General features: G+C 36.5%; 1 pseudogene; it reads right to left on the bottom strand.

Annotated features, from left to right (window-relative positions):
• Positions 1–1599: 1599 nt before the first annotated feature.
• On the bottom strand, positions 1600–2977 carry LOC118151292 (actin-related protein 3 pseudogene; annotated as a pseudogene).
• Positions 2978–18790: the final 15813 nt, after the last annotated feature.

The raw sequence follows: 18790 nt of genomic DNA, 5'->3' as shown, positions 1-18790 counted from the left end.
AAGATACAAAGAGAACAGTAATCAGAAGACTGACTCCCTTTGTTACCTGCTGTACTTTCTCCATGAGTCCTATCTTAAACCTTCTGAAGTGCCTCTGGCGTTTGTCATAAACTTTTCTACATTAACAGGTGGACTGTTTCACCTTCTGCAAAACACTCAGCATGGATATTGCCCCCTGCACTGTCCATTAACACTTGGGTATCATATTGTGCAAATGTGTGAGCATGGATGTAGAACTAAGAAAACCTATATTGCTAAAGATTTGTCATTGAACCTTATGGCATTGGTGCTTAAATAGAGAGATGGTATTTCCAGGAAATTACACTGATATAAATTGTAAGCTCGATTTCCAGTGACTTCCCTCCAAGGTTGCTTTATTTCTTTGTTTCTTCTCCTTATTGCATTTTACCACTTTTTTGGTTTCACTTCTGGCCTTTGCAATATGTTCTCTCTGATGAGATTGCCATCATGTTCCTGTGCAAGTTTTATCCTTAGTATTTCCTTTGGTAACCATATAATTTTTTTGAAGTTTAGTGGCTCAATGGAATAATGTACCTAAATAAAAAGCACTGCACAAACCCACTTATATCTACAATAGGGGTGTTTGTGTATGTCAATTTGCACATGCATGGGTCCTTACTTTTCCAATCCTTTATGGTATAGTTAAAAATATTACACATTATCTATATTTAAACTGTAGTCTTCAGCATAAAAATATGTTCCATCTTCTGAATTAGACCCGATGAAATATCCATTGTCTTTCCATATCTGAACAAGTTGACTTAAAAAAACCTAGAAAAGATGGAGGCTGATATATCACCTTAATTACCAATAAAGACCTAGTTAGAAGACATTGTTTATATCTGTCAGCCACCATGCATAATTAGAACATTTTATTTATTTTATTTTATTTTTAAAGAAATTTGTGCCTTTATTAGAATGTTGTTAGGCTTTAAATATGCCAATTTTGATAATCAAATTATTGTTGTTGTTTTGTTTTTTATAAGAAATTACACTACAGAACTGCAATACTGGTCCAACACTCTTGTCTTTACTCTTCTTTTAAAGCAAGAAACAGAATGCGAGTAATCAGAAAACTCTAGCAGCCATCAGTTAATCCAAGATACTAGCTCTTAGTTCCAAAAGCACTTTCAAAGAAAACCTTTGGGGGAAAAGGGTGGAAGCGGATGGAAGCACTCCATAATAACTGGAATTCCATGGGTGTGTATGCCAAGTCTCATGAGGCTATTCTTTGAATTTATCATTTACTTGGTCATGGTTTTTTTTCCTCAAATACAATTTTTCTTAGACTTTTTTCCTCAAAGTATAAAAAGTATGTAATATAAACAAGCTCTTGCATTGCACACTTAGAAGTGTGCAATTCAAGCATTATAGAGCTTTCTACACACGGATAAATCCCATCAAATCTTGGATAATTTATTAATATACAAAATATCAGGGCACAGAAAGAACTAAAACCCACTTCTTTTTGTTACATATAAGATTCAAATATTAAATCTAAAGAAAAACACAATGACTTTCACTCTCTTATACATCTGCATTGTTGATAAACTTATTAAAATATTCCTGTATAATCATGTTTGGTCTTACTATTTCACATCAGGTTTAAAACCTCAAAACCAGCCATCCAGACAAAACAGGTAATCAGAAAGATTGTCTCTTTCCCACCTTTCTAACCCCAATAATTATGAAGTCAATTTTACGACATGACTCCAAACACTGGATTGTGATGACAAATGCTAGGTCCAATTTTTTTATAATCCTTTTTGGTGTGGCATACTTGGTAGAACTCAGGTGTGGAAGCCAGAATTAATCCTCCAAACCAAACTGCATATTTCTGCATGTGGTGTGTAATGACTTGTACATCAATAGGTTATGGCTTTAATTTACCACCACTAAATTCCTCACTTAATTTCAGCTGGGTATCTACAGTTCTTTTTAAATATCTTTGCAAGTGATGTCCAAAGTCCCTGAACATGGTTGAACCTCCAGAGAGGACAATATTCTTGTAGAGAGGACGTCTGACATCAACAGGACAATTCTGAATTACTTCATCTACAACTTCTGAGATAGGTTGTGTAAAGTCTGGATTAGAAAACTCTGGATGAAAAAAGATTTCAGGTCCAAAAAATCTCTCATAACCAACATCAACTGAAAATTCTTTCTTTGAGATAGCATTGATTCCAGTATACGGTTTAATCCGTTTTGACCCATCTGTATTATACTTGTTAAATTCTTTCACTAAATCTGGGCAGACGTAACTATAGCACTCCTTTACTGCCTTGCCAGTTTCCAAAGATTGTTCTGGAGGGATTCCTACTTCTTGGTCTCTCAGCAGTTCCTGATTAAAATATGTTATATCTCATCCTGTGATTGGAATGTGTTTAATATAACCCTTCACATACCCTTCAGCCACAGGAATGACATGAGTGACACCATCTCCACTGTCTATTACCGTACCAGTCAATGTCCGTTCTCCTACTTTTCTTGAGGTCCAAGATGTAGCTAAGGCAAGAACAGCCTGCACAGCAATGTACAAGCCTGGAACATTGAAAGATTCAAACATTATTTCAGCAGTATATTCCCTGTTTTCTGGAGTATTCAATGGAAGTTCAGTCAAGAGAAAATAATAGTCTTCAGGTTTTTCCCTTAAATATTTAACGATCACTTGCTCCATAAACCTTTCCATCAAGTCCCAATATTCAACTGTACCATGGCAGATTGGCCACTTTGTTGCATATGTAGGTTTTCCTATTGCTTCATCACCATTGAAGAAGTCTAGGTCATCAACAGCTTTCATCACCCTCCTTTGAGCTTGATCACCCACTTTTACCGACTCCTTAATAGCAATACAAGAAGGGATGTTAAACTGCAGTTCTGTATTTCCAGCATATCCTAGTTTTGCATACCCCGTGCCACAGTCCACTACACAGGCCGGCAGCCATCTCGCCATCTTCCTCCTTGCCCGCTGCTGCTGCCGCCACTGTCTGCTCCATGTTGCTCGGGGCCAGAGATTGGCGGCGGGAGACAGGGGCTATCTGACCATTCACAGCCGGGCTGCCCTCACCGTCCGGGGGGTAGCTGGGAAGCCAAAGCAGCAGCAAGAAAACAGCAGGCTCGGTCTGCGGCTATCACTTCCACAACCCAGGCAGGCAGTCCAATTAGAGCAATTTATTACTCAGCAATAGGCAGCCTTCCCTGGTGAGACTTCTTGATATGGAGAGTCACCCCGGTGAGACTTACCACATGGAGGATCCAGGGAGAAAACACTGAGCAGATTTCCTCTCAAAAGGAAGAAAAAAATAGCTGAGTTCATCATACCGAAATATTTTTTGCTGATTTTTCAATCAGGTAAGTGACTGGTTTTCTGCCAGCATTCATGAGACTGTTTCCCAAACATTGCTTCTTTCAGATCTTCTGGGACTCTGGTAAGATTTTCACATTTTGTTTCCAGCACTCTCAGTAATGGATCAGAACTGTATCTAATTAAGTTCATGCCCTGGCAAAGCTGCATTCAAACCTTCTAGTGTTTTCTTCTCACATTGTTCAACATGTAAGATACATGGTGCACAGAAGGCTATGTACACATATTTAGAAAAAAAATGTAAAAAGCTCTTCTGCAAGTGTATGTTGTCATAATGCATGCACTTCTGTGGATTATTAAATTTGTCTATAGTGCGGCTGAATTCACAAAACATGTTACCTGAAGGATGGGAAGTTATAGAAACATAAAATGCAAGTCCACCAAGTTTTGTGTCTGTGACTGAACACAATTTGAAATAGCAGTTACCACATTTTCCATGTTAGGCAGCTATAGAGGGTGGGTACAGGCATTATCCAGAACTTACCCCATAAGATACAGTCATTTTTCTTGCAGTTGTAAGAAACAGCTTACATAAAATTGAGAATAAAACGCCACATTAAGATGAAATCTATAAAGACACTTCAACCACTGAATGCAAACAACATGTAGATGAGCCAAATTTGAATATAAATTCATCTTCATATAAATTTCCTAAGAAGAAATAGAAGTTAAAATAGTAAATCTATTTGAAAACTAAAATGCAAAGATCAAAGGGATAGAAGTCTAAGATCATTTACTTTAAAACTTGAGTATCAAAATCCCCATATCAACAATCCTAAATTGAATAAAATCAAGACAATAGTGCCCAATTTCTTGTCTAGCCTACACAGCCAGGGGTTTCTTGATGCCTGAATAGAATTGAGGCTACCAATAGTGTCACTAGCCTGGGCTCCTTCTCCTAATAATAGATATAGTTCTTTTGAAACCTGAGAGTTGTATTAATTTAATTGCAAATTCTGAGTTGCCCTCCCTTTTGGAGTCTGAAACTTTAAAAGGACATACTAGATTGTCACAGCAGTGGGCCAACACCTGTTTAATTTAGAAGTCATTTCAATCCTTACATCCTAAGATAATTATCTCAGGAAAAGATATGTTTACAAAATCCAGTATTCAGTATTTTTAAAAATCATAGCACAGACTAAGTGGTATTAATTACAACAGAAGGCCAGATGGTCTGCACTTGCTACTCAGAATCCAAGACTTATAAAAGAAAATGAATCAGAAAATCCTTAAGCGAGATGTTAATTTGGGTATTTGAATATACATATTGGATTCTTATTGTTACCATAACCAGTTACCACAAACTTAGTGGCTTAACACAACACAGCTTTATTATCTTATTTATCTGGTTGCCTATGGTCTAAAATAGGTCTTATAGTCCTCAAATGAAGGTCTCAGTATGGCTGTGTTCCTTCTGGAGGTTCTAGAAGAGACTTTGTTACTCCCCTTTTTTAGCTTCTATAGCCTGACCACATTCCTTGGCTCATGGCCCCCTACTATCTTCAAAGATTGCATCCCCATCACTCTGACCTCTAATTCTGCTATCACTTCTCCATATGACTTTGATTTTCCAGCCTCCCTCTTGGTGGACCCAATTAAACCTTGTGATTTTTTTGGATCCACCCTGATAATCCAGGTTAATCTTCCGTATCAAGATCCTAACATAATCACATCTGCAAAGTCCCTTTGTTATGTCAAGCAACATATTCACAGTCTCCAGGGTTCAGGATGTCAAGAAACATATTCACAGTTTCCAGGACATCTTTAGAGGTCATTATTCTGCCTGCTTCAATATTTCTTATCTCATCAAAAACATTTGTGATTGGTGTCCTGTCCCATAGGATGTTATTTAAGACATTTCTTTCTTCACTTAAAGTATAATTTTCAGTGGAAACAACTTGTTGCCAGGTCTTCTTTGTGGTGGTTTTTCTAACTCAGAGTTTTGAAAACCCAAATTTTCCACTTTTTATCTGATGCCCATTATTCTGGAGCCACATTATTATAGTAGGAAACATAACAATGGTGACATCAAACACAGAGGATTTAAATTGAGACTATAGGAGTAAATAATTCTCATTTTTACTCTCTAATTGTGGGTGGTTTAGGTCAAACAATACTGTGTGACTTAATGTTCTTATTTCTATAAACTGTTATGAGTTTAAATAACCTAATCTTTACAAAAACACCTAGAATATTACTTAAAACAGAAAGAGTTCAGCAAGATCAAGAAGTTGTCAAAAACATTATTATTTATTTTACTCTATCTCCAATAATTACAAAAAGTGTTAAAAACCTTACACAGTAAACAAAACGTTTCTTTTACTATTCCTAGCCTTCCCACTACATCCCACTCATGGGTCCTGCTTCTAGCTACTGAGATTTCTGTATCCCAGCTTGTCCTGGATTCCTGTACCATGCTTAGAAATTAATATGTTATTGTGTTCTTTTTAGATATCATGTGCTATCTGTCCTAATAAACTTTATCTCAGAACAAACACCTATTCTTTCCTCTAATTATTTCCTCCCTCCTCAAGTAGGGCTTAGTTTACTTATATCACTTCCTAATATAATTTACTTAGCATAAATACAAAAGTAAGGTCAATCATGTTTCAATATATGATAGAAAACTAAAAACTTATTGTAACTGGATTTATGTTGCATCACATATGGGATGTCCCAGAATCGGTTTATTTGTGTATGAGTGTGTGGAAAGAATTTGAGTGTGTTTTGTTAAGACGTGTTTCAAAATGAGTATTAATATATCACTCTAATCTCCACTCTTCCTTAGCAAAACAAGACAATAGTTCAGCATCCTTTTGAAACTCATTTCCTCCCACATTCTAAAGACATGCACTTTAAATGAACTGGCGTGTCTTAAGTTGTCCCAGTAGGAGTGAATGCAAGTGTGTATAAAAGCACAGTGTGATAGAAAGGCTGCCTGGCCAGGGTTGGCTCCTACCTGATGCTCTGAGTAGCTGGGATGGATTCTGGCCACCCCAGACTCTGAACTGAATAATTGGGTAAATAATTATCTTACTTGCTTTTATTATGCTTTCGTAAACATATATATATCTCACATTTATGTCAGTGGTTAATGTGGAAGTGTTTGGATTCTTTATTTAGAAGTTTTGTGATGTTTTGTGATCAGAAATATTCTGTAGAAACTTATTCTTTTATTTATATCAATTAGCATGTAGCAAAATTGGTTTTCTTACATGGCATTTAGCTTAAGGACTTAAAGTTGCAGTTTCCAAGAATGTATCAATGAGGTTAAGAGAGAACTTACAGTAATAGATTGCTCTAGGGTAACACTTCAAATCTGAGCATTTCACACTACTTTTAACCTTCCGTTCTCAGAGAACTCCGTGGAGCCACTAGCATCATTTCCATTTAATAAAAAAGGATATTAAAGTAAATTGTGCCAAGCCCTGGTCAACTTACTCATTCTTGACAGTGAATGTAGAATTTACAACCCCCAATTGTCAAGTCTGTCAATTAACAGCCATATATGATTCTACTGTAATGCTTGTTTCTTTTATTTCTGTTACTGAATCTTGGAGAAAAAATAACAAATTTACAGAATAGTTAGCACTTATAGGCATTTTATATTAGAAAACTTGTAATTTATATACCCTAAATGCAGATATTTTGTAGCTGGGATTGCTACATGGAGCTTGTATTTGCTTATAATAAAATTGTAAATAAAACATTTAAGGCTTTCTTGATGTAATGGATAATACTGTAACATTTACTCATATTTAGATAAAATTCAAGAATCCTTATATGTATCATTCTCAAGCAATTCTTCTCATGTAAGGGGTTGTAGTGAAAGTTATTTTAATGAAGGAGAACAAAATAAAAAATATATAGTTGTGTGAACAATCATTTAATACCATATTTTATACTAAGCACTTTCTCCCAACAATCCTGCTAAATCTTGGAATCCAAAACTCATTATGTCAAAGGAATAAGTTAAGCATAGGAATAGAGTGACAAAACACAAACAAAACAAAACAAAAAAGCTGCCTTCCTTTTGATCCTAAACAGATAACTGTAGTTTTGTAAGCTTCCATTATTTTCTGTAAAATTCAGATCTACCTATTGCAAGACAATTGTATAACTGACAATTATCAAAGCCTCATAAGAATGTAACCACTTACAATGGCGATCATTAAAATCTGGAGACAACAGATGCTGGAGAGAATGTGAAGAAATAGGAACACTTTTACACTGTTGGTGGGAGTGTAAATTAGTTCAACCATTGTGGAACACAGTGTGGCGATTCCTCAAATACCTAGAAATAGAAATTCCATTTCACCCAGCAATCCCATTACTGGGTATATATCCAAAAAATTATAAATCATTCTACTATAAGGACACATGCACACGAATGTTCATTGCAGCACTGTTTACAATAGCAAAGACCTGGAACCAACCCAAATGCCCATCGATGATAGAAAAATGTGGCACATATACACCATGGAATATTATGCAGCAATCAAAAACAATGAGTTCATGTCTTTTGCAGGGACATGGATGAATCTGGAGAACATCATTCTCAGCAAACTGACACAAGAACAGAAAATGAAACACCGCATATTCTCACTCATAGGTGGGTGATGAACAATGAGAACACATGGACACAGGGAGGGGAGCACTACACACTGGGGTCTATTGGGGGGAATAGGGGAGGGACAGAATGGGGGGAGCTGGGGAGGGATAGCATGGGGAGAAATGCCAGATGTGGGTGAAGGGGAGGAAGACAGCAAATCACACTGCCATCTGTGTACCTATTCAACTATCTTGCATGTTCTGCACATGTACCCCAAAACCTAAAATGCAGTTAAAAATAAAGAATGTAAGTGCTTGCCTCACAGCCTATACTCCCTACCTTTTTTTCCTTCCTTCTTCTCTTTCTGCCCACTCTTTCCCTTTAAATCAGACCTTAAAACCCTCTTTGGAAAAAGCATAGACCACGGATCCTATTGTAACTTGTGATTTTTTCTTTTCCCCCACTGAGTGCATCCTCAATATTAGCAAAATAAACCTCTACATTGATTGAGATCTATCTCAGACAATTTTTGGCAATCACAAAAGGATTCTGAGTGGAATTTGGCCTTCTGGCTTGCAGCAACTCTCCTATTTGGGTCTTGGTACTAGCTAGAAGCTCTTTATAACTCTGACCAATTGGACAATGTGCTGAGGTTTGGAAGCTTCTTCCTCCAGAGATCCCTAATTTCTCACATTTTTTGGTTGAAGTCTGAGGTTTATTCTGTGGTAAAACTTTTTTTTCTGGGAGTTTGCTAATTCTATGGAAGCAGAGAGCAGTCTTTAGCTGGGTCTCCTCTCCAAGGTAGGAGCTGGTTTGGAATATCATTTGGGGATTTGGCAACTAAAGGTTAATGTTTATTGTCAGCTGGCTATAACTTATGCTTAGAGATCTTGGCTGTATGAAAATTGTGCGATGGGCATTTTTCTGATTTTGTGGTACTTTGTTTTTTTCTATCTTCCATTATATTTGATGAACTGCTGGTCCCTTCTAATGTTTACTAAAAATCCTAAGCTAGAAAAGTCAAATTCCATCTCTAAAAACCAACCAGTTAAGAAGAATAAAAAAATTAACTAACCTGAAAAGTTTTATCAAGGCCATTTTTTTATAGCCAAGCCTCTTTCTTTCTTCCTCACATATTCTGTCTTGCCTCTAAAATCTGTTTTGGTTAGCTGTACCCTGATTCTTCATTCTTTCTGTAATTTCAAGGTAGTCTATGAGCTTCTGTTACTTAGAAAGTTGGGTCTTCATGCTGAAGGCGGTGCTGTATACATGTTACATAAATGTCTATGCCTTTTATTCTATTAATTACTCTAATCTCCAGTGTTTGTTTCTGGCTTGCCTCATGTCAGTTATTTTTCAATAAATCCTTATGGAGTCAAGAGCCTATGACCCCCACAGGACGGTGAAGCAGGCAGGATAATCAAGGTTGCTTTTTTCTTCTAGAAGCCACAGTTGAAGAGAACACAGAAACCTACTCTCCTGCTGAAGGTAAGAATTTCTTACCATCCAGGCTCCTCACCTCTTTCACCACACTCTAGTTAAGTGGATGGTAAAAATCAGTCTAATATGCCAAGTTTTTATTAGTGAAGAAGAAAGAATTTGTGTGACTATTCTTGGTATAGTGACTCTGGCGTACTTTAGTGACTTGTTATGAGTATTATATATTGAAATAAAGTACACTATTGAAAATTCTAATTGTCAATGTCCAAAGGATATACAAATAAATTATAGAGGTCTCTTATCCTAAACAATTGATGAGAAGGTTAAATTAAAGAAGGCTATATGGTAGTAGTAATATGGCTAGCTTTGAGAAGTCTCTGATGAAAACAATGGCAAAGTTTTGATCCTTTGCAAGATCAAAACTTCAAGCTCTAGATTCCTTGCTGAGAACCAGTGGAGACTGCCTCATGGTGCATTCTGGTAGCTAAGACTCTCCTCTTTTACCATGGCAGCCTAGGATTAATCCCTAGCCAAGGATTAAGTCTTTTCTGTTTTAATATTTGTGTGGCTTGGCCATTTATTGATTCATTGCCCTTCCATTGACAGCTTCTGATTCCATGTCTTAAATTTTTTCTTTCTATAAATTTTGAAGAATGAAAACACCTGCTTGCCACCTTGCTGAAGACACTGTGCATCTACAGTTAAATCATAACCTTGGTTCAGACACTTGGAAGAATACGTTTGACAAAGAATTTCAAAAGCCAATAATATCAACTGTTTTCCCTGGCTAATATGTAATGATAAGAGATTTTAAAGGATTTTTTAAAAAGCTCTATGGTTAAAAGTCTGCTTAATTAAAAGCTGGTATCATATATATATATAATTAAATTAAAGCTGATATTAAAATTTTATAATTAATTAAAGCTAATATTAAATATGAATTAAATTAAATATACATTTATATATTATATATATATCTTGGATATCAGCTTTTAATTAAGCTCATACACATATATAGAGGGAGATTATGTATTACATATATATGTATATATATTTTATGTATACACATTTAAAGACCTTAATGCATTGTTTTTGAATGTTATTTTTGAGAATTCTTTTCAGTTGACTGAAAGTTGTGCTTCTATCTATGTGTATGCCTCTTTGTTTACACATGTCATGTATATGTGATATTCCACTACCAAAATACAGAAAAGAGATCTAATGAATTGCTTTAAAAAGCAAGTGCTTAAATAAAATATTTTATCAGAAAAATAAAAACTATCACTCAAATGTCCTTTAGTTCACATGACTTTAGTAATTTTTAGTAAATAAAAGTAATTTAATGATACTGGTAACATAACATAAAACTATCTTCAAGACTTAATTTAGACAGTTGGTCTGAACTGCTCAGGAAGGTCAGAAACTGTTTTTGCTAAATGTTTTAAGGTCATAAACCACTTCTGTGTTATTTTAAATAATTGTTTCACTTGTTTGTCTCGTAGTCATGGTAAGGCCTGGGGGCATGTAGAGTTCTCCCTAGCACAACAATGCCCTCTGACGATGCTGGTAATGATTGGACATAATCTGCACCTCTGTCATTTGTTCTGTTCTCTGAATCTGATTCCTAATTAAAATTGCTTACCTTTTAAATTTTTCAGTTAAAAGAAAGTGTTATTAAGAGTTAACATTGTAATTAATATAGATAATTAAAACTACTAGTATACAGAAAACATTTCTATATCTGAAGAATACAAATGCAAGTATAATGTGTTTGGAAAAAGGGTTATAAGAACGCATGGCAATACGGTTTTGACTATAGGGTTATAGCTAGTTTAGATATACTAAGGATGAATTTGTTTATATGATTTTATTAAAATAAGCTTTAGTGTTATTAATACACTGTAAAAGTAAAAGCTAGTTTCCCATTTGGAATAAAATATTTCCATAAAATTAAGTTACATTAAATATTTTTATTTGCTTTTGAAAGAAGCTGAAAAAAAAAGGAGAGCGAAAGAGAGACAAATGCAGTTGGATTTATGCTGCCTGTATTTGGTCTTATTGTTTTGCAAATCAAGTGTCCTATTTATCAAATAATAAAGCCTTTTTTCTCAGAAATCTTTGAATTAACATTGTGACTAAATGAATCACTATTTTACACTGAGCTGGTTGCTTATGCTGTGATATCAAGTGTTTTAAACTTTTGATACTTGACAAATATTCTGAAATCAAACTCTAAATTCAGTCTTTTTACCTCATTAACTTTTAGAATACTAGGTGCCCTAAAGTCCAAATGAAACCTACATGGCAGATTTAATATATGTTAAAATCATATAGAAAGCATCATGAATTATAAAATTATTTTATTGTTTTGATTCTATTTATATAAGTAGATTATTAATATGTGTTCCAAAATTGTATGAGATTTCTGTCATCCTGATGTGTAAGTATATGTTATCAATATCGACCCGGGATTTTTCTTGGTCCCTTTGCCAGCTTGGGACCTCCTTGGCTGGTGACATTACCACCTGGGCCTTGTTCAGCCCTTGGACTGCCTCAGAAGATGCCTTGTCTACTCAACCCACCGGGTCACACTTTGCCCTGTCTTCCAGCTTAGATCCCATGACTTCTGAGACTGTGTACTCAGTATTTAGTTGGAGGGCCTGTGTGGGTGAATGAGTGTGGGGTACATCCAGCCATTCTAAGTATAGGCACAGAAGCAGGCTTTGTGTGATGCTTATGGCTGGACCAAGTGTGTTGCAAGCCACTCCCATGGTGGACCCTGATGTCCAGAGGAGAACATGGTGGTACTGAGGCAGGGGTGCCCATGACCCTGAAGCCCCAGAGGGGGTATTATAGCATGCTAATTAGCTCTTTTAGTCCCACTGTCCACAGTCCACCAGACAGCGGCATGTTAACAGCTCTATCAGCCCCTTGCCCCACTCTGGTCTGCAGCTCTGGGGCTGCCTCAGACCCACCACTGCTTCCTGTCACGCAGAGTGTCTGCCCTCCACTGGTAGAGGGCAGAGGGCCATAATGTTACAGCCTTCTGTTTACCCACCTTCAGTGGTTACCAAGTTCTCATTCTGTGTCCAAGATGAATGAGATAATGCTGATAATCAAAGTGTGAGGAGGGTAAAGAAGAATTCCATTGAACAACAAAACAGCTCTCAGCAAACAGGGAACACGAGGGTGGTTCCCACACCCAACGTTGGGTGGTTTCTCTTTCAGTGTGGCTGGGTGTGGGGCTTTATGGGCTCAGAATGGGAGAGTGTAGGCTGATTGGTTTGTGATCATATAAAAAAGGTTAAAACAAAGGCGCTGTTCAAAGGTGGACATGCCAGTGTGAAGAAACATTCAGGTAAGGATAGGTAAAATAGGTGAAAGGAAGAGACCAATCAGAGGAAAGCATACCAAATTGGAAGACAGTTTCTCAATCTCATCCATGGATTTGACTTGTAGGTTGGCTTTCAGGCTTTAAATTATCTTTGACTTGAAGGTGGGGCTTCACTGGGGACCCACCCCTGCCTGCCTAGGAATTGTCTGCCTCCTACTACTATCAATATTAATGATGATTATTATGTTAAATTGCTGTATGCCAAAGAAATAATCAAATTTTCTAGCCGTGTATCTTTAACCATTGATACCCAAGACTTTTGTCATTCACAATTATTGTTTTATTTTGATTCTTCTCAAAATCTGGTTTATAAAAATTACAGTTCAAAACTTGCTTCTTTAGAGGACTTAATGAAAGAAGCTCTGACACACGCTGTTTGAATGCAAATTTCTTATAACTGTGGAAACTGTGTCATTGGATTAGATGAAATCAAAACCAAAAACCACAACTACTTTCTGGACTCTTATTAAAAAGCTAATGTATTTATAAGGATTACTAACTCCAGTATCAAATGCATCAAATTGACTATATGGGACTGAAGTAAAAAAAAAACAAATAATTTTTATAACACTTATTAAAACATTGCTGATTCCTTTAAACAACTGTGTAAAATATACTCTCGTGAGCAAAATTTGAAGCACATTTCTTTCTCTGTACCTAATTTATCCAGAATTTGGAAACTATTTTTGAGTATTCTCATTTTATGGCAGTATAGTTATTTGCATAAGCTCAATAAAAATCTGTTTTCTTTTGTTATAGGACACAGTTGGAGACATACGTTATTTTACCAAGGCTTGGACTGAACTTCAATGTTTATAGACATGAGTAGGTGGCTTTGAAGATTGAAGTTGACTCATAGAGTGAATAAAAGCCCTTTGAAGAAACTGGCCTCATACCTTGTCTATTTGGTTCCTTTACAGGGTTCCTGACTTGTGTAATTAAACAATATCAGTTTTTGACACACCCAGGAACCCCCAGTAATATTGGGATTTCGAGAAGAGAATAATTTGCCCAAATTCATATAAGTACCTGCAGGCATAGATATATCCTTTGCTGAGATCAAGGGGCTTTTAAAAAGTCAAATCTGAGATTCCTTATAAAAAAGATTCCAACAAAGCCAATGTAAATGCAGTCTATATGGCATATAATTGCGTTTGCTCCACTTTATGCAAAGAATTGGACCAGGAATAATAAGACTAAAGTTTATTTTGTAAATAAATTTGTCCTATTATGATTTTGTCCTTGGTTACAATAAAGGACTGGAGAGAGAAAAGTTATCTTTCAAAGGATACTCTAGTACTCCTGTCAGTAGACTCTGGCCCTATGCATGTGTTTTTTTTTTGTTGTTGTTGTTGTTTGTTTTTTATTATTTGTCTACAGTTTAACTGCATTGGGTCCTGAATTCTTTCCTAGCTACAGATCTCCAAACTAATGTTTTAAAGTGTATGTTTCTCCCATTTTTCTGATTTGAAATCACTAAGCTGTGATTTTGTTAAAACCCTGCAGACTGAAGCTAGACAACATAAAATTTAAAAGAAATAGCAACATATATATATACACATATATATACACACACAACATATATATATAGTGTATATATTGTGTATATATGTGTGTGTATTTGTGTGTCACACATATGTCATGTGGGGTGGCTGCCCTCCACTGGTAAAGGGCAGAGGGTGATGTTATATATATACATATATATATATATATATATATATATATATATATACACGCACACACATACACACACACACTATATACACACATACACACAAAGACACATATATACACTATACACACACACACACACACACACACACACACACATAAACTGCTTTTTTGCCTGCTTACTAATATATAAACTTCAGGTAATCAAGCCTGAATCAGTTTTCTAAGATTATTTTCTCCTTCATTGCTATGTCCTGGCCATGGACGTTTTGTTATTTATTCTTTTATTATTTTCTTTTTGTTTCTTTCTTCTTTATCTGGTTTTTCTCTGTGGGACATAAGACTTCACATTCGACTAGGAATAAGCTTTCCTAGATGTGTGGGACCTAACCTTATAGTAATAAACCATCCTAGCAGTGAGGGATCAGAGCAAACCCTTTACCAGCAAATCATTTTCATCTGCAGTGTTATCTCCAAAAGATTTTGAATAGGGTGAGGGGGAAATGTGAAAAGAAAATAAAGCCTCACTATAAGATTAGGAACTGAGTTTTGGGAACGACTGCCTTCTTTTTATTCCTAAACAGATAGCTATAATTCCACATGCTTATATTATCTTCTGTAAAATGTTGATCTACCAAGCACAAGACAAAGGCAGAGTTAAATTTTCTCCACACTCTTCTCTTTGCACATGTAAAATATGGATCCACTGAGCACTAATCAAAGCCTCACAAGAATGCAACTATTTGTCTCACAGCCTATCCCCATCTTTTATTCTTTCCTTTTTTCCCTCCAGCTTGCTCTTTCCCCTTGAAACATTGAAGCCCTCAAAACCCACTCTGGAAAAAGCATGGGCTGCAGATCCTACTATAACTTGCATTTCTTTTTCCTGGGCACATTCTTAATTTTGACTAAGTAAACCTCTAACTTGATTGAGATCTGGCTCAGACACTTTTTGGCTTACTGTATGTGTTAATTTTATGTATAATTGTAACATTTTATTATAGTACTTGTCAAACACTTTGGTCTCACTCACAGCAATTATTGAAGACCCACTGCACACTCCTAGAAATTATGGAAGACTCGAATAGATATTGTTTATGTGGATTATATCTATTATTAGTAACTACTCAAGCAATTAAAACTAAAAAAATACGTTTCCTCAATTCACATTGTTATGAAGATTTTTTTATTGCATTTTAGGTTTTGGGGTACATGTGCAGATCATGCAAGATAGTTGTATAGGTGCACACGTGGCAGCTGTCCTCCTCCCCTTCACCCACATTTGGTATTTCTCTCCATGCTATCCCTCCACCAGCTCCCCCCGCACTGTCCCTCCCCTATTCCCCCCAATAGATCCCAGTGTATGGTACTCCCTTCCCTGTGTCCCTGTGTTCTCACTGTTCATCACCCGCCTATGAGTGAGAATATGCGGTATTTCATTTTCTGTTCTTGTGTCAGGTTGCTGAGAATGATGTTCTCCAGATTCATCCATATCCCTACAAAATACACAAACTCATCATTTTTGATTGCTAAATAATATTTTATGCTGTATATGTGCCACATTTTCCCTGTCCAGTCTATCATCGATGGGCATTTGGGTTTGTTCCAGGTCTTTCCTATTGTAAACAGTGCTGCAATAAACATTCGTATGTATGTGTCCTTATAGTAGAATGATTTATAGTCCTTTGGATATATACCCAGTAATGGGATTGCTGGGTCTAATGGAATTTCTATTTCTAGGTCTTTGAGGAATCTCCACACTGTGTTCCACAATGGTTGAACTAATTTACACTCCCACAAGCAGTGTAGAAGTGTTCCTATTTCTGCACATCCTCTCCAGCATCTGTTGTCTCCAGATTTTTAATGATCGCCATTTGAACTGGCATTAGGTGGTGTCTCAATGTGGTTTTGATTTGCATCTCTCTAATGAGCAGTGATGATGAGCATTTTTTTATGTTTTTATTGGCCTCATGTATGTCTTCTTTCGTAAAGTGTCTGTTCATATCCTTTGCCCATTTTTGAATGGGCTTGTTTGTTTTTTTCCTGTAAATCTGTTTGAGTTCTTTGTGACTTCTGGATATCAGCCCTTTTTCAGATGGGTAAACTGCAAAGATTTTTTCCCATTCTGTTTGTTGCTGATTCACTCTAGTGACTGTTTCTTTTGCCGTGCAAAAGCTGTGGAGTTTGATTAGGTCTCTTTTGTGTATTTTGGCTTTTGTTGCCAATGCTTTTGGTGTTTTGGTTATTAAGTCCTTGCCTACTCCAATATCCTGAATGGTTTTGTCCAGATTTTCTTCTAGGGTTTTTATGGTGCCAGGTCTTATGTTTAAGTCTTTAATCCATCTGGAGTTAATTTTGGTGTAAGGTGTCAGGAAGGGGTCCAGTTTCTGCTTTCTGCACATGGTTAGCCAGTTTTCCCAACACCGTTTATTAAATAGGGAGTCCTTTCCCCAACGCTTGTTTTTGTCAGGTTTATCAATGTTTGTATGATTGTAGATATGTTGTGTTGCCTCCGATACCTCTGTTGTGTTCCATTGGTCTATATCTCTGTTTTGGTACCAGTACCATGCTGTTTTGATTACTGTAGACTTGTAGTATAGTTTGAAGTTCGGTAGTGTGATGCCTCCCGCTGTGTTCTCTCTGCTTAGAATTGACTTGGCTATGTGGGCTCTCTTTTGGTTCCATATGAAGTTCAAGATGCTTTTTTTCAGTTCTGTGAAGAAAGTCAATGGTAGGAAGATTTTTAAATGAAAGAAGTAAGAGAGAAGGCAACTCAATGGTCAAACAGGTTTATTTATAAGAATAAGCCTACAAAGGGTTTTAGTCAGGAATCTGGTTGAGACCCTGATCGCTTGCAAGCTGAGGTTTTTAATAATAAAATTTGTATAGAGGAGGTGTTGGAGAAATGCTGGCAGGTTGGAACTGTAGAGGGCTAGAAAAGAATGTGGTAAGGGCCAGTCAGGCTTTGTTGTGGTCAGGGTTGTTATGCTCTCTTAAAGCTATGGCCAAACTTGACCTATGCGTTGTTTTGGGGAACACCATCACCAAGGTAGAAACACACAGTCACCAGGATAGAAAAAATGGCTTCACTATCATTAATTCTCACACACTTGAATTTTTAAAAAGACTTTTACAAAAGTATTTTCTTGGGGTTTGTTAGTTTGTTTGTTTGAGTTGGAGTCTCTCTCTGTTGCCCAGGCTGGAGAGCAGTAGTGTGATCAGCTGGCTGCAATCTCTGCTTCCCTGGTTCAAGCAATCCTCCTACCTCAGCCTCCTAATTAGGTGGGACTACAGGCATGGGATTACTGGTATGTGCCACCATGCCTGGCTAATGTTTTGTATTTTTAGTAGAGATGAAGTTTCTCCATGTTGGTCAGGCTGCTCTTGGACTACCCACCTCAGATGATCCACCTGCTTTGGACTCTCAATATGCTGGGATTATAGGTGTGAGCTGAAGCACCTGGACTGTTTGTTTTACTTAACAGATATCTTGTATATATTATCATGTACAATAATAAGTTAAGAACATGTTAATACAAATTACATACTTATATAATGTAATTATATTTTAAAAATCAAAATAAATTAGTAAGAATGGCATTGTTTTACATTTTTTAAAAACTTTAATATTAACTCCAATGACAAACTCCTGAGTTCTTATATTTGCTTTTGCATTCACTTTATTGTGATATGTTGTTGTGTTTGGGGTACACAAGATATTCTGGTCTCAGTCAAATATTTTTAAAGGAGGGAAAGAAGTATGTTAATATTCTTTTTAATAATTCTGGATATTCTTCTTAGATACTATTAGGTGTTGTATCTAATAAGAGTATCTACAATTCTTTTTTAAATTTATTATTGCATTTTAGGTTTTGGGGTACATGTGCAGAACATGCAAGACAGTTCCATAGGTACACACATTACAGTGTGTTTTCCTTCCTTTCTCCCCTTCACCCACATTTGGCATTTCTCCCAAGGCTATCCCTCCCCAGCTCCCACCCACCTGCTGGCCCTCCCCTTTTCCCCCAAAGAGACCCCAGTGTTCAGTACTGCTATCCCTGTGTCCGTGTGTTCTCATTTTTCATCACCCACCTATGAGTGAGAATATGCAGTATTTCATTTTCTGTTCTTGTGTCAGTTTGCTGAGAATGATGTTCTCCAGATTCATCCATGTCCCTGCAAACGACACGAACTCATCATTTCTGATTGCTGCATAATATTCCATGGTGTATATGTGCCATATTTTCCCAATCCAGTCTATCATCAATGGGCATTTGGGTTGGTTCCAGGTCTTTGCTATTGTAAACAGTGCTGCAATGAACATTTGTGTGCATGTGTCCTTATAGTA

This window comes from Callithrix jacchus, chromosome 14 (genome assembly GCF_049354715.1).
Source record: "Callithrix jacchus isolate 240 chromosome 14, calJac240_pri, whole genome shotgun sequence".
NCBI classification, from domain to species: Eukaryota; Metazoa; Chordata; class Mammalia; order Primates; family Cebidae; genus Callithrix; species Callithrix jacchus.
Note: the sequence above shows the minus strand (reverse complement) of the source record. Positions and strands in the feature narration are given on the sequence as shown.